The following is an 18,080-nucleotide window of genomic DNA, read 5'->3' on the forward strand; positions in this document are numbered from 1 at the left end:
GGTGCAGCTGCAACCAGTTTTAGTTTTACACATACCTGCACAGAGCTGAGAAAGCTAGTCTTGCCTTTTTTCAGAACATCCCATTTTTCAAATATGCCGATTTCAGTCTTCACCACTTCCCTTCCGTCTCTGGCAGGTGCACGTGGTCCTGGGACTCTTCATCCTGTTTGTTTCAGAATACTTGTTTGATTGTTTCTCCCAGATTTTCCTGCTGCCATGCTCGTTGGCTCCGTGGGGGCTCACCCATATTCATCTCTGATCAGCTTCTTTCAGCGTATGTCCCCAGTTTAGAGGGTCTCACAGGAGCTGTTGATCTTCAGTCACTTCAGAGTGACTTATTTCTTAATTTATGTAGTTCAGACTCCGTATGACTAAGCTGAGTAGGGCCTTATGTAAGCGTAAGGACTAAAACACTGAAGCACACTAAATAGCATAGTATTATGCTACTTTGAGGGAAAATGGGATTAAGAAACTAAGAGAGAGCAGCAGGGTGTCAGTGGGTCAACAATAATTTCTAGTTCTTTTTGCATAGCAAATGGTTGAGTCTCAAGATGCTTTTAAATTGCTTCAGGATCCTCAGAGATAGTTGTGTTATAAAATGCATACAAACCATCACCAGAATCATATCTTCTCTCCCATTCACATGCAAATTCTGGGGAATTTGAATAGGAGAATAAGGCTGAGCATGTTCTAGTCTAAACATGTGCTTCTTTTTAGATATTAAACTTATTCTTTATCCCTTGTTCGCATTGGTCAAAAAGAGATACACCAGAGAAAAATCTTTCCAAATGGTGCATAGAATTGCCTGAAAAGATTCAGATAAAACTCTTAGACATAGGCTGCTCATCATTAATGGTGGGTATTAGAGGTTACTAACAGTATTCAGCATTCTTAGCTCATTATGAATTATTAATGTTGCCCTATGGATATCACAATGGTTGTTTTTTGTGTTTTGTTTTTTTTTTTAAGAATGTGATTTAAAAACAAACAAAAACAAAAACAAAGGAGAATACATGAGGGCTGAAGCCTCCCTGCTTTTCTTTGATACTACCTCTAATCAACTGCTTGTATCTCCTGAAATTCCTATTCCTCTCTCAAATTTGAATGAATCAGACAGATGATTTTGAATTGCGGTGGAGATACATGTATCTTTTTTGCTTACAGAAAACCAGGCAAAAATGCTTAGGAAAGCTTAAAAGGTTAATGCTGGCTCACTTTACTTAGCCAGGCAATTACGAGGGTGTGCAGTGGATCACTAACTGCTTCTTTGCTGTTATTTTTTGAGTAACTAGCCGTGCTAGATACCCCATGGTCTGTTCCTGTTGGCAGCTTGGAGAGCTACAAGTAATCACAGGGATGGTTCTGTGCTGTTTGTGCATCACATGCAGAGTCAGGATGGTGGGCTCCTTCAAAGCATCTGCTCGTCATTTTTAGTGGCTGGTACAATACAGTAACATTTGCAGAGCTGACAGACAGGAATGAGGATTCCTCACACAGCTGCCCTTTCTCCCGTTCTTCATGGCATTGCAGAGCTCCCAGCATTTCCTCCTAACCAGGACTCAACTGATTAATTGCTGCAAGTGGGTAAAAACGATGATGACAATTCAGACATAGTGATGGTCCGTGTTGATTCATGTCTTCCCATAGTACAGAGTTCTGCTTTTCACAGTTATTTTTAACATTTTTTTCCTTAGGGACACAGGAGTTCATATTTTATAATCAGATTTGATGACTCTGGTTCTTTGCTGCCACATTTTAGTCAATGAACCCTTCTTGGAATTTTGCCTTAAGCTTCGCAGGAAAATATTGTATCATTGTGAAGTTGTATGAAATAGGAATAATGAGTTGGAACAAACCCAGGATATTATTATTTACACAGAAAAGTTTCCGTGTTTTTCCTGCCCCCAGATATTTTGAAGTTCATGTGAGTAACAGAAACATACACACCACAATAAATTACAGAAATTGACAGTGACACAGAAGAGTGAAATGACCAGTAAATAAATATCCTTGCTTTGAAAAGATCTTGTAATTATATAAGACATGTATGACAGGAACATTGAAATAGCTTGTCAAAATATCAAAATACAGACAATTCTGATTCACTGGAACAATTATCCACTTTGTACCTGTAAAACAACTTTGAAAGGAAGCCCAGTCACACACAGTGAGGAACATAGAGTGAGAGATTTTGTTATACTGTGATAAATTAGTCTAGGTAAAATTCCTTGCATGGCTGAAATGGCCACCTGGGGAATTAATGTACCTTCAGGATCATATCACCAAAAGCATCATTAGTTTAAAACAAAAACAGAGAGAAGGAAAGAAGGAAGGAAAGAAGAAAAGGAAGAAAGAAAGAAAGAAAAGAAAAAAGAAAGAGAGAGAGAGAGAAAAGGAAGAAAAAGAAAGAGAGAAAAAAGAAAGAGAGAAAGGAAAGAAAGTAAAGAAAAAAAGAGAGGAAGGAAAGCAAAGAAAGGAAACGAAGGGAAGGAAGGAAACAGCACTAGTTAATCTATTAGTTTTGGATTTATGGTAATTCCCAAACCTAGAAGGAAGATAGTCTGGAGAGGTAGAACATTTTGACAAAAGAGTTTAATCTAAGTCATAACATGATAATCCAGAGATAGCAGAATGTGTTGACTCAGGTTCTTAAATAAATGTTAGAAAACACATGTCATTTACTCTTGCCCACTTGGCCTATTTCAGGAGTGTGTTCTGAACTTGGGGAACACATTCAGTGCAGGTAGCTCAGGGTGCAGTGGCAGGTAAAGTTCTGGGTGGAAGCCCAAGACAGAAAGCCATGAACTACCACCCCTTTTGTTTTGTTAACAAAGGATACAGGAACCTGTGGCACAGCCAGGTGAGGGGCACCCAGAGTCACAGCAGGAGGCAAAAGCTTGGGAGGAAGAGCGAGGCTTCGGTGCTCTTGGACTGGGAGGGGATAAGTGCCCAGGGGCTCCTTTGTTCATGTCCCTACTCGGAGGCTCCAGCTCGGGCTGTTTGTGTCTTACTGTGCCGTGAGTAATTGGCTGTTTGGAACAAGACATCTGAGATGCTGCTGAGGGAAACTTGGTGTTGAGCTTGTGAGGAAACCTGGTCTGACTGTGAGTGAGGTGTCAAGGGAGCCAAGCAGGGACCTGTTGGGTCACTGGAGCCGCCGCTGTGAAGGGTCTTTGGTCCCAGCAGTGAAAGTCTGTGGTGGTGGGAGTGTGACTGCCTGAGAGTCTCATGAATGGGTCAGGTTGGGAAGGTTCCTTAACAAAACTCATACTTTCTGTTCATAAAATGGATTGAGAATTGCAGAGTAAATGAGTCCTGCTTAAAGCTGCTCAAGGCCAGGTTGCTTAAGGCCATACCCCCTGTGAATGGAGACTCCACAGCTGCTCTGGACACTGATCCCAGTGCCTTCTACCCTCAAGAATGTTTCTTTTCTGTAATATCTGTTTGGAACTCCCCTTGATACAACTTGAGCTTGCTTCTTCTTATCCCACTGTCGTGCCCATGTGCACAGTGCACAGCTACCTGATGGCAGGGAATGGAGGAGACAGAGCCCACTTATGCCCAGTGAGGGGCAAGAGGCAATGGGTGAAAAATGAATCGCAGAAAATGCCATTAAAATTTAAGAAAAGACTTCCCTCACTGCTGCCTTCCCCCCCACCCTTCGCTTTGAGAGTGATTTAATACCAGCATATGTGGTCCACAGAAGCTGCTGGAGTCTCCTCCATCCTTGTGGACATTTAAAACCCAAATGGACACAGCCCTGGGCAGCCTGCTATAGCTGATCTCCAGGTGTGGCCTCTGCCTCAGCCATTTCATGTGAGCCTGTGATTTTGAAATCAGTCTGTTCCAGTACAAACAAATTTCACAGTTACTGTGATCAGATTTTCTCGCTTGTGCTTATTCCGTGGATGGCCACTAATGGAGACATTCTCTCCTCCTGTTTTTAATTACATTTACATATCTAAGGCTCAAATGCTCAGACTAAGCTTTCCTAAAGTATTTCCTGCAGGCAGTTTGTTTGGTGAAATTCAGACAAGTATACTTAAATAATTAGAAAACGGAGATTTCCAAAATGTTATGCATGCAACTCTGTTACATGCTGTGAAACAAGTGGCTCAGGTCTGGTTAAGGGTTGGCTCTGATTGCAAATATATCACTGTTGTGTTATCCTAGTTTGTGCCATAGGGGGAAAAAATCAACTGCCTTTGACAAGCTAAAGCTTGAACAATGTTGGTTTGGATATGTCCAGCAGAAGCTCATTGACAACTGAAGTTTAACATATGTGTCAAATAAGGATGTACATATTTAATACAGGTGTTTTTTCTGCTGAGCATGCTCTGGACCAAAGGCTTGGGCAGGTCATCCAGAGCATTCTTTGAAGCTGGTGCTGCAGGCTGAGGTGGCACATGTGAAATTAAACAGAGAAAGGAGAATATTGCTGTTGTTCTTTCCATACCTTCATTCAGAAAATCTGGAGGAGGGGGAAGCAGCAGCCTGATATAGAAGACATTGTTCCTTCTGCCTGGCTTAGACAACAGTGCTTGCAGTTTTCATTGCTTCTGTGTAATTTGTCATTATGCCACAATATGGATTGTCCTCCTTGAGGTAAACATCTCTCCACGTCATGTCTTCAGCTCTAGCTCCTATAATTATAATCTCAGGTTTTGTCAATTTGTCAGGTTTGAGGTGTCATCTGAAAAACTTTTGGTGATTCTCTTTCTTTGTTTGGTACAGGTTTTTCTTGGTCATTTTGAAAATTGTAGCTTCTCTTCATCCCGAGGGAATGAATCCACAGCAGGCACCCCTGTCTGATTGTTTTCTTTTATCAAAACTAATAATGCTCAAACCTGCTCTGGCAAAGTTTCCCTCTTGTACTAAAAATATTCTGTTTCCCCCTGATTTTCATCAGAAGCCCTGTCCTAGAACCCAAAATTCATATCAGAACACAGCAAATACCTGGATGTACTTCTGTGGTCCTTGGCTACTCTTCTGTGTGTCTACAAAGAGTATTCAGAGGACCCAGGACTGAGTCTCTTCCTTCTTCATCCATTCTCTTGGGCAGAGACAGAGTACTGAGACAAATCTGCCTTACCAGGAGTTGCTTTCTTCTCCTTAAAATTGCTGTGCTACGTCCTGGTTTTATATGCTGGGTTGCTTTGGGCATCACACCAAAAAAACCCCATCATTGTGACTTGACTCCAGTTCCTTTGTAAAGCTTCACCTCTGTCTAATTTTCTGTAACCTTTTTTTTCCCCCCCCATGTACAAGGTTGTCTAAATCTTACTTTCCTATGTTTTGAGGGAAAAAAAAAACAAGTAAACAAGAGAAAAATTTACTGTATCATTCAGATTGAGTCACATTATTTTGGCAATTCCAAATGGGGAATATTACAGGTGTACTCCTGTTCTCCACAGAAAATTCAGGATGTGTTTTCAAAACAGATTTCATCTTCATGTGTGAAGACATATCTTAGCGTTTCCAAGATTCATTGGATAAGACCAACTGAGGACAGCTACATATTTTGAATTTATGCCCAGGTTATCCATCCTTTCCAGTGACCAGAAAATAAAGTATTTCACTGTAAAATAAAATCTCTGTGTATACAGAGAAGGTCGAATAAAATCAAAACTTTTCCTACCTTCAGAGCAGCTGTCTTTCCTTCAATGTCTTTATGAATTTAGACATGAAGACACATTATATGAAAACAGATATAAAACTCTGAGGTTGAGATCATAAGAAGTGCATGCAGGTAAATCTTGATTTCCTAGGTCTTTTATATTTCTTATAAATATATATATATAATATTTTATGATACACAAAGCTATGTGATACCAGCTCAACAGAGTCATCATAATGTGCATTTTAAATGCTCAACCTTCCTGCATCTGCTTAATCCCTTATTCATTATTTACTCTTAAATATTCTCTCCACTTGATTAGCATAGTACTTGCTGGATTGTTGTCTTCTGCCTTGTATTTTTTTGAAGCAAATCTCTGAGGGTGTTTTCAAAGTGTAATTTATAAGCATGAATTTCAAGTAGTGAATCTTGTTTTCAAAAACTTCAGTTAAAGTTCATCTTGCACAAGTTTGGAGTTTTTTGATTGTTTTGGGTATTCCTTTATTCTCAGCCTGTATTGAGGAAGATGATTGATGATAAGAAGAGTAAAAAATGGATGCTGAGATTCTTTTCTATCTTGCAGCAACTCAGAAGGATCTGCATTTTATCTTTCTAAGGGGATTTTTTTTGGAACAAGCATTTTTGAGTAAACCTTTAAAGATGCTTTATGAAAAAAAGAAAAGTTTTGCCTTCTAAAATTAAATAGGTGAGTGAAAGAGTTATTTCTTCAACAGGCAGTCCCTAGAAACAGTAATTTTTAGTTTATGCAGAAATTTAATTCAAATACTGGCGCCATCTCCTTGAAGTCCATATTTATGCATGCAGTAAAAAGAAAGTGGATTTCTTTCTGGGACTTCAACCAGTTGAAGTAAAATGCTGCAGATTACCACTCGAGGAAGCCATGGGTTTTTTTGCACTCAAGGTAAATTGAGCGGATTAAGGTTAATAAGCCCGCCAACAATTAGGATTTAATCAGAAATAAAATCAAGGGATTATGAAGTAAGCTAAGCAAAGCTTCTCCCTGGTGAGCAAGAGACTGACTTCTGACACACGAATTTCAAGTGAGGTTGTTGAGTATATGACTCTGGTTTGGGAGCCCAGTGGTGGCACAGCTGGCCAGCGAGGCAGAGGCAAGCCAGGAGCAGCTGCTGCCCAGTGACAGCCACGCTGGAGGAGATGCTGGAGGAGATGCACCTCATGCTCACCCTCCAAACAGCAGCAACCCCCCTAAGGAGCCTGCCTGGGATGGAGGAAACAAAATATTACCCCTTAACAAAGATGAATGAAAGCCAGGGCAATGATCTCATAACTTCAGTAGCTGCCTTGGGAATAGAAAAGCAACCGTGGGTTGCTTCTCAGTCAGGGCTGTGACCGCACTGCCCTTTTTGCCAGAAATCATTTTCTCCTTCCTTCGCTCACACTCGTGTCCCAAAAGTCAATTCCCTAAAAAAAAAATAAAAGCTATTATTAGGTTTCCGTGTTACACTACCAAGTTAAGCTTTGGCTTTTTGTGTTTGGATCAGTGAGCCGCCTCACATTTGCCACATTATTTCAGTGATGGTAAAGTATTTCAGTAAAATCATTTAGCTGAGCAGGGTACCCATTGCTGCTTTTAACAGTAGAATTTAAATTATAAAGCATTGGGACTCTTTTCAGAAGGATCCCTGAAGATGGGTGTTCATTAGTGCAGACTCCCTATGACTTCTGAGTATCTCTAGCAGGGCTGGCACTTAGCATGGAGACACATTGAGCCATACTAAAATTAAATAGCCATTGAATCAGGATGATGGATATGAAGTAAAATGTGGTATTTTGTAATATTTCAGGAACTCTGAACTGCTCTGCTGACTCTATACTACATATATATATATTCATATATATATGTATACAATTCAATTTAGAAAGATGGAAATGCTGAGTGGTTGTTGTCAGATAATTCATCATGCTGGACAAATTCCTACATGCAAATTTTTATCTTATGGCACATATTCTCAGCTGATGTAAATAGATCTTTTGGTTCCATGGAGTATTGATTCTGGTAATATAAAACCCAGGAGAAACATAAACATTCTGTTTTCCACCTCTCGCTAATACTTTACAATAATTGCTGTTTTTTCAAAATTAGGACATGTGTAAAAAGAAGAAACCATATAATCAGACTACCTAGCTGGAACATTTTCACTCTATTTCTATTTTTTAATAAATTATTTGACATATTTTCCATTATTTCTTGCTTTGCACACACAGCTTCATTGCAGTTGTTTATTTTTCAGAAATATACTTACTATTTGACGAGTTTCATAAATTATTTTGTACACGAGACTAGGCAAATAATTTTTCTTAGTCACCCTGCTCTAATTAGCACATTAGGAAGTGATGTTGTCAGGGTTGTGAAAGTTGTAACATAGGAAAAATGGCTACTGACATAATGCCTAGATGCATATATTGCAAATGCTCTTGTGTCTCTGTCCTCTAATTAAATACAGTCCTCAGGTCAGAACATGATTAGTTGTCAAGTGACAATTTAAGGGGCTGGAAGTACATGTTTGTGCTGAAAGTAGATCAGGAGTTCTTTAGCGTTATTTGTGGTGCATGAGCCGTGCTTTTAATGACTTTTTGACAAGGTTTTTGCTGCAATTCAACAATAGCATCGCTGGAGATGACGTCAGAAATTCCATAGTGCAGGCTTAGTGTGCTATAAAATTGTTTTTAGCTTATTGAAACAGGAAATCTCACATGAATGCGTGCATTGAAAAAGTAGCTACACAGAAAACAAGTAAGGATACCAAAAGGATAAGTAAAATTGCCAGGAGTAACTGGAGATATGTAGTTTTGCCTCACTTGTGTAACACAGAGCTTGATGAAAACAAGAAAAAAAAAAAGACAAAATAAAAGAGTTTGTTATTTGTTTTGTTGTTTGGGGGTTTTTTAAACATGACAAAGTTGTGTCTTGTCTAAAAAAAAAGTCATAGATCTTGGTTTTTAATTTGATTTGGTTTGTTTTTTTCCTTTCAAAAGTGCTTTCCTTAGAAAAAATACTATGACATGAATTTTAAGGGGGGAAAAAAGCACACCTACGTAGTCTAGTGACCTTTTCACTTACAAGAATCCATTGTGTTACTTTTTGCATAATCCAGGTTTAACCAGGCTGAAATTTAGAATGTAGTGTTAAACCAGGCTATATGCCATATATATTTTGGTGTGACACAAAGGGAGAAACTCCAATTCCTTTGCACTGATTTCTGTTGATTATTTAGTATTCAGGCATTGACAAGACACAAAGTTTCACACTGGAAAATTTGTTGCTGGATTTTGTTTTTTTTTTTTTTAGTCTTGTTATGGATTGTTTTACACTGAGTATGTACATTGTACTTTTTCTTTGGGAGTGAATATATGAGGTGTATAAATGATATTTCTTTTTAACATGGTTTCCTGAGATGCTTTATGATCGTTACAGAGCTAATCAATATTTATGACTAGATAAAGTATATCTTTTCCTTTGACCTGCAAGATTATATGCTTTGCTGCTTTGTTTTCTGCACAACATGGGAGCTTGTCTTTGCACCATTTTAAAAACCCCACTCTACAGATTTTTGAAATCCTACGGGTTTTTTTTTTCAAATATTGACAAGGAAAAAAAAAAGAGCTTGACATTTGGCACAGTTTTTGTAACGTCATCCTGAAAGTAAAACAGTAACAGTACCCACATCCAGAGAAATATGTTCCAATTTATAGATTTCAGTAATTATTAGGTAAATCTTGGATTTGCATATACACAGTATGAAAAACAGCAGCTCCATTGGGCCTTTTTAAGTGTATATACAGAAGGATTCTCAGACCAAGTTTCTTTACGTGATCAGGCAAGAGGTAGAACTACTTGAAACCTTCCTAGGATAATAGTGTATTAATCCTAAACTTTGTGACCACGTTTGTCAGGAGTCAGTGTGAACAGCAGTGTCTCCAAGACCTCACATCTCTTTCATGTTCCTTATCCAGGATGTGGAAATCTGCCCTGAGGACAGAAGCTGCTGTGCAAAGCAGGCTGGATTTGGGGGATCCCCTTAGTCCCCCTCAGCCCAGGCAGTCGTGTTTGCACAGGCACAGAAAGAGAGCAGCTCTGCTTTTTGGACACACACTAAAGAGGACAGGGAGGAATGGCAGGATACAGGGCTACTTTCAGATCCTCCTCCTGCTCCCGTTGCTCTGAGAAGCCTTGTCTGGAGAGAAGGCAAGGCATCAGGGTGGAGGGGCATGAAGGGACTCTGCCCAGCCATACAAAGGGGATGAAATACAGACCATACCAAAGAGACATGAGCACCCATCAGTTCTGTTGTATGGTTATGATTACATTCATTTATATATTACATTCAGTTATGATTCTCTCATGGTAGTGGAGTTCTGCTTGTTAAGGTTACAGTAACTTTCAAATGAATCCCTAAAATCTAGAAAAAGTTCTACATTTTCCTTTAGTGCTATATGCATAAGAGGGGGGAAAAAAGAGTGGGGATTCACTAGCTTTACAGTTGGACTGGTTACTCATGACAGGAGCTTGTGCCAGTTCTGATAAACTGTTTAAGCTAGGCATGAAAATATTTTTACTCCAAGGTTGTTTTAAAATTATGCATTTCTAAAACACAAAGTCCCTGGTGTGTCAGGGAGAAAACCCAGTGTGTTTGTATCCAGTGATTGCTGTTTAGATACATTCATTTATCAATTTCAAATATGGTTAGAGTTTCCCTTTTAAAAATTGAGTTGATCTCTCCATTATCTGTGAAATCTTTCAGACTGAATGAACTTAATGTGTTTCCATGTGCCAAGAGCAGTTTAGCAGATTCAGGACTACAATAACAGCTGAATAACCTTCTCACTTTCCTGTGGACAAGATGATACATGCTAGTTTTCCCCCAAGGATATTTTCTGATCTCAGGCCTGGCTCCCTGTCTGAAAGGTGTTTACAGCAGAGAAAGGGCACTCAGGCTTTGGGCAGAGGTTGTACCAGAGATGATGCTAACGCCCAACTCTGACTGTGCTGTCACCACCCCAGGGTTAGCCAGGGAGGGCAGGAGGGTGTCTTCTTCAAATTGGAGTTGAGAAGTATGGCAAGAAGGGTGTTTCATGGAAGATACGTATGTGTCCTGTATTCTTAGAAAACCCAGCTGAGGCTCCAGCTTTCTCAAACCTTAGGGTTTGGGTTGTGTCTAGGAGTGTTTGTGGCCAATCAATCATAGAAACGGTTTTCAATTTTTTTTTTTTTATTATTGTTATTATCTGCAGCTGTAGAAATTAGCTGTGCCAGAGGAACTATTGTGTTCACAGATCCTGAAAGTCGCAGAGAAATTTTTATTCATTTTATGCTATAGTGATTGCATCCTCAATTAATTTATGAATTTAGATATATTTTTATATATATACACAAGCAGAGATAATATCTGAAAGATTTAAGAGAGAAGGAGAGCGAAGAGATGAGATGATGTATTATTTACCAGATAGGACAATTTTGTAGAATAAGAATTCAATCTTTAGTACTTCATAGTAGCATATTATTCAACAGTGCTTCTAGACAGCAAAGGCTAATCTAAAATCTGTGAGGCAGAAACAAGGAGTAATATTTCACAGTTACAGCTCACTACATCCTTGGTTTATGTGCCTTTCTATACCTGTATGTACCAACTTGCTGGATAGGAGTGGGATTCTGAATGTTGCTGAGGAATAATAGTTCAACAATTTATCTGATAAACAGCCTTGCATCAAGATTTCATACAGTCCTAATTAAAACTACTGTTCAAATTTTATATATGGAATATGTGTAACCAGATTTTATAAACTGAACTGGGACTATAGATCAAAGAAAAGATTCTCCGTGTCAAAGGAGCAGCATTTTAGTCGTTGCACAATTATTTTTGTTTTTCATAATAACAGATATGGAGGACTGTCTCATCGACTGATTTATGGTGCCCTGCCTTCACAGCAGGCAACAGAAGCAGTGCCACGTTTAAGTCAGGGAGTATCTGGCCCAGCATACATTCTTTTTTTTTTATGTAACTTATAAAGAGAATGAAGTTCTTTATGCATCATTCAGCATGAAGAAGAGAAAAATTAAATATAGTATTACCTTGACCTTTATAGCACTCTGGTAATATATTTTCAGCAACCTGTTTGATAGGAGAGAAGGGGCCAGACCCTCAAACCACAGCATGTTCAGGTGTAACACCCTCTGATGTCCTGCACTGGCACTTCTGGAGTTACCACTTGTGAGTTTTCATTAGCACCATTGCCACAAGAAACACGTGGCATGGCACAGTATTAATCACTTCTTGTGGGCCTGGCAAAACTTGAAAATGGGAAAGGTTAAAACCTAATATTGGTTACCACCGGGGCTTGACCCGGAAGACAGAAAGTTTGCCCTGCTCTTTCTCTGCAGCAGAGAAAGGAAGAAACATCTGCTTGCATGTTCAGTTGAGAAAGCCTTGCTTCTAAGATGTGCACATCTTAAAATTCATGCCTTCAGAGGAGCTGTGTGTTGGAACTTCACTGGTGCTGGCTGCCACGCTGGGGGCTTAGGCGTGTTTTTCCAAAGGTCAGTGGAAAACGTTCTCAAAATGCTACTCACTGGTAAAGTTTAGTGTGCTGATAGTGTTGGAATAGCCAAGTCCAGAGTTATGGTGAGCTGTGTTTGCTGCTGTACAGACACTGGAGCAGAAGTGGCCAGATAAGAAAGCCTTAGGGCCTTGGATTGGGGATATTAAATGTGTGGTCACAGGACACCTCTGAGCTCTTGTTTAGTCCCGAATTTATGAAGGACCCACCATAGTGTAGCTGATTTGGTGACCAAGAAGCCAGAAAAGACTAGGGCTTCAGTGCAACTAAGAAATAATTTTGGGGTATTAAAATTCTGATGTGGAAAATTAGCTGAACTAAAAGGTTAGCAAATAAGGGAAACTGTTTTATATAGGCATCAGTGTAGGGTGCTTCCCATGATCAGTTCCCCGCCCTGTGCAAGCTAAATCTGCAGAGCCAATCACAGCTTTTTAAAGGATTCTTATCTCTTTTACACCAGTGACATAAAAAAGACCCCTCCATTTTTAGTATCAAATCACTTCTGTATGTTTTTTAAGTAAAAATAAGACACAGAATTTTTTAGATGCTTTACAACCTGAGGATGAAAAAGTCTAGACAGCCTTAACGTCATGAATATTTCAAAATAAAGATGCTTGTGAAATCTCTAGTTGCCATCCTTCCTGGAAGGCTGGTATAAACTTCCAAAGCTCCACTGAAGTCAGTCAGTGCCCTGAATTTTCTACCTAATAATGCACAGGATATGCCTTGAAGCACCTGAATGGAAGAGTAGCAAGTGACTCACTCAAAGTTTATTTCTTTACCTCAGTCATAAATTTAAAGGCTTATTTCCCCTTGGAGTTTACTGAGGAAGTATTTAATCACAGCACAACAGGGAGAACAAAAGCCAGTTAAGATGCCTGACATCTATTTCATAAAATATTTAGACGAAGTACATTAAGGAACAGATGACTTTGGAATGGATGGGACCAGTGCAGCAGTGCAGTTGCCTGACTGCCTTTAACACGGTGTGTTCACTCTGAGGGTGTTCTGAGTAGAAACTGCAGTGCACTGGAGTTTGGACACATGTAGGGTATCACATATGTTTCTGCAGATAAAGGAAGAGAATCTAATTTTGTCGGGCACTAACACGCTGGCAAATAGAATATACAGTATTCCGTGTTTTATATCATGAGCTGCAACTTTCAAGTAAAGAAGCAGAAAAATACTGAACAAGGTTTTTAAAAAGGGACTGTTGTCTAACTTTAAAAAAAAAATGTTTATTGTGTGGTCTTTATGTCAACATGTATTGTATTTTGACATATTAATGCGCTTAAATATTTCACTTGAATTCCCAGAGCTACTAAATGAGCTTGGCTTTTCTGGTAAGGTTAACTGGAGGAAAAAAAAACTCAGAAGAAATCACAAATAGCTAATGCTGCAACATACATTAACCAGAATTTAAATATTTAAAAACAAAAGCAAAAGCCTTTGACAGATCCTAAATACATTCTAGGAATGGCTAATTTATTTTATGAATTTATACTTAGCTGCCTGCTGACCTCAGCTTAGTTCTACATTGTTTGCTTATTAAGATCTTAAACAGAGACTCAGTTTACCTTTTGGCCCTCTGGATTTCATCACTTTCAGTTCAAGTTTCATTTGAATCCATGATAAAAAGGATTGAAATAATCAGAACTGCCTAATATTGTTACTGACGTGAACTGCAAACCAGAATTGGAACGGATGATGTTAAAAAAAGTGAAAATACCATGGATATGAGGAATTCCAGCATGGATATAGGGAATGCCAGTAAATATGTTTACCAAGGTGAAAAGATAGAACCGCAAAATATTCAATAATCTAAATTAATCCGAGCCAAAACACCAGCTTTTTGGAGGTTCAGAGAGACTGGAAGAGAAATGGAAGAAAAAAACAATGGCAGGACCTAAAGAAAGGTGTGAGGGTCAAGTACAGCATGTATTTTTAAAATTCAAAAAAAATCCAGTATAGAATAAAACATGCAACAAAGCCATCCTGTCCTTTTTTTGGGAAACAATTTTACAGGCTACAAACCTTTCTGAATGTAACCTGTATATCAGTTTTACTCTCAATAGTATTCCACAATTCACAAGCAGAATTTAGTTCTGTTCACTGTTTCAGGTGTACAGCTGAAGCTCTGTCCACTGTAACCCTTGTTATTTTAGTTTTGATGCAGACATGCAACATGTCACTCTGGTTTACAACATTTTATTGTGTGAGGGTTTTTTAGTTTGTTTCCATTTTTATTTGCATTTGCTTAGTTTTTTACTTCAGGGATTTTTCACTGGGGTGGGGTTTTTAGTAGTTTAAGTACTAAGAGGAGCTCAGTATTTCTAGCTCAAATCAGATTATACTTAATTTCTTCTAAACATAGACTTTTATTGGATTTATCCTTTTTAATTCTGATATTTTGTTACTCCCCTGTTCAGGGAATCTTAATTCAGTAAAGGGATTTCTGATGCTCAAAAATGTATATACAATGAATAATTGGCAGTTGGTTCTTAACTGTTCAACAGAGAAAGGGTAAAATTCTATAAATATATTTTAAGTCCAAATAGCTCATCTTAAACTATTTTTAAACCTTAGATTATACTAATTTATAATTCCAACTACCATGGAGAATTCAAAGGCTCCTATTCACCTCTGGTTTTGATAGTGTTATGTCAGTGTGTTTCCTTGGGATAGAAAAGAAGCTTTACTGAAAGTACATAAGTAAACTCTTTATTGACTTAAGACTTAAATGTAGATTTTTCACAAGGCCTTCGTGAACAACCCCACTTGTTTTGTTTCATGTATGGATTTTGCTTTACATTAACATTTCATGCTTGACCAACTTGATAAATTTCTATGATGAAATGAGTGGCCTGGTAGATTAGGGGAGAGCAGTGGATTCTGTGAAGATTTTGTTTCAAAGTAGTTTTGTAGCTGAAGAGGCAAAAATGAGACAGTGGGTATTTGTCGTGTAGTTCAGGAAATACAGTATAGTGACTTCTGTGAAAATCACAGTCGTCATCCTACACCAGGTAAAACTAACATGTCTGTCATAAAACAGACATGTGGTGTGAGCTGGAACTCTTGCTTGGTTTTCTTCAGTTTATCTCTCTTCTTTCCTCTTCCTCATCTTACACGATACTCTCGATGGAACCAGGATACAACTCCTCTTTTTATGGGCGTGGAAAGGGTTTGCTGAAACAAAAACATTCCTCTCCTTCAGCCTTTCTCCTCTCCAAAGATGGGAGGGGAGCGGATCCAGGCGTTTCAGGAGCAGCCTGTTCCTAGCAGTGCCCAACCTTCCTTCTTCCATGTGGAAAGAGACTACTGCTCATCCAAGGGCTGTGCTACTAGAGCTGCTGAATAATTTTCCCTTTCCACAGGTGAGGATTGTGTCAATTACTTTTCCAGACAGTAATTGGTGACTGAACACAGTTTTCAGATTTCGAAATCTTACCAACACGTTTGGTTTAAGTTGTAGAAATGATGCAATTTTACAGGCTACAAATCTTTCTGAAGAGGGAGTCACACTCACATGTAGCTTTAATTTCATAAGTAAGGTGGTTTAGGGCAACAGTGCCCTAAGAAATGTTCTCTGGCCTTAAGTGCAAAACAGGCAACTCAGAAATGCTGAGCATCCACAACACTTATTACAGTTCCCCATCAGATAAGGGCTTTCAGCTCCTCTGAAATTCTGTGGAAACCTAAGCTCCGAATGTTTTCCATAAAACAGGGTTAAAAAGCATGCTTGCTCTTAATGTTTTTTGCATATCTCTGTGTAATTTCTTTACTTTGGTCTGAAGTTTTAAATAACCCCAAACTTTCAAAGCTCCGATCCCTCCCCAGCTTTCCCTCCCTCCCTTCTCTGCCCCACCGTGCCCTCTCACCATCTTTTTTTATTCCCCCCCCCCTTTCACCTCTAATTGACATTTATGAATTTGATGGTCAAGTGACAAGGTTTTTGAAAAAGATTAGCTCCTCAGCTATCAGGAGGATCACGTTTCTGCACAAGTCACTGCCTCGGCACACTCCCGTCATTTTAATGAGGCACATTCTTTTGAGCTGGCAAGTCGCAATTCCACCACCCAGAGCCTCACTCTGAGGTATTTTTATAATGTCACAGTTTTTTGTTATAATCCTTGCTAGCTGGCACCATTTGGCACATGCTTCCCTGCAGGCTATTTCTAATCCCATTACTGTGGAAGTGACTCAGTTTGTAGCTTTTTTAGCACATTTGAGGGAACATCTGAGAGACACTTTGGTCTCCATCAGAAATGGCTGCGTTTATCTAGAGTTTCCAGCTGTGTTTAGCTGAAATCCAGAGAGAAAATGCTGTTTTAAAGGTAAGGAGTAGATAAAGCAAATTTAAATGTTCACCTTGATAATTTGGAATGCAGTGATGGATGGAAAGCTGCCAGAAGGATTTCATAGTTTTCAAATAGAAGTATAGATCAGAATTAAGCAATTCTGATTAAGCAATTCAATTAATAGGCTTTTTTGATTCCCACTTGTTCTTTGGGGAAAAAAAAAACTGGATTGGAATTTATATCTAATATCCCTTGCTGTTACTAATTGAAAGTGGTTTTTTTTTCTTTAGGAAGACATAAAGTGTGCTTGTTACCACAGAATTGTTATTATGCTTTCTTCTCTGCAGTCTTCAAGCTTATTCATCATGAACTATCTCAATAAAAGTTTGGAGTGATAGAGGGATTCCAACTGTAGGGAAATGGTTAATTTCTAATTTTAAAGAGTATATGAACAGCTGTACTGGCTCCAGCTGAAAGAGTTAGTCTGGCCTTTTGTTTTGCATGTGGCCATTAGCAGATGATTAGGGAGAGTATAAAAACAGAATGATATTTCCTGTGCTATAACCTTCTGACTTTGGAAGTTAGTCTTTTCTGAAGTGGAGGTTCTTATTTGAAGTAGAGGTACCCATATTTGTATTTTATACAATTCACAAACCTCTCTGTGAATTCCTTTAACTGCTTTTGAACACATTAAGTTTCTGACATCTCGTACATCCTGTGATAAAAGGTTATACAGCTTAATTATTTATCCTGTGGCAAAAGTCCTGTCCCTTCTCTTTTCCAAACAGCTTTGTGATAACTTAAGTTGATGCTGTTGTTTTATTCTGAGGAATATAAAATCTTTCATATTGACTCACCATATAAATTTTATCAATATCGTTGAAGTTATGGCAGTACAACCAGACATCTCTTGCTCTTTTTCCAGAAGTTCTATCTTTGCCAAAAAGGTTAACATTGTTGAACTTTGTAATTTCTTTATGGTTTTATTTAGCTCTTCTATCTATTTCTTGTATTATTTCTATGTCCTTTTTTTTTAATTGGGCTACCAGAGGAATATGCAGCATTCAAAAGTCATATGTTAAAGGGATTTATCCGCTGTCATGAACTTTTTGTTTGTTCTTTATTTGTTCTCTATTCTTTCCCTGATACTATATTTGTTTGCAGACTGCAGCTGAACATTAAACTGCCAAGCATGAGAAAATATCCACCAGATCTTTAAAACCTCTTTTCTGGGAGGTGGAAACTTGGGTGTCTTTCCTGCACATTTCTATTACACTTACAATTTTATTAGGCATTCAGTATCATAAGAACATTTTGTGGCTTGTAAGTCTGTATTAGTTTCAACCCACTATTAATACATACCACTTTGTTCATCTCCGTATCCACTCTCCTTTCCTGATTATTTATAAACATGCTGAGCATTATGCCTTTAAATAAGAGCTCTTGTAGAGCTCTTCCAGGAAATAGTAAATAGTGGCTATTTTGTTTCTTATTTTGTTTCTCTTGTTCTTAAACCTCTATTAATTCATGACCTTCAGGTCCTACCTCTTGTCTCTTTTGTAGCTCAT

Source organism: Empidonax traillii, unplaced genomic scaffold (assembly GCF_003031625.1).
Source record: "Empidonax traillii isolate 1590-97213 ecotype Southwest subspecies unplaced genomic scaffold, ASM303162v1 scaffold1228:size453093, whole genome shotgun sequence".
NCBI lineage: Eukaryota > Metazoa > Chordata > Aves > Passeriformes > Tyrannidae > Empidonax > Empidonax traillii.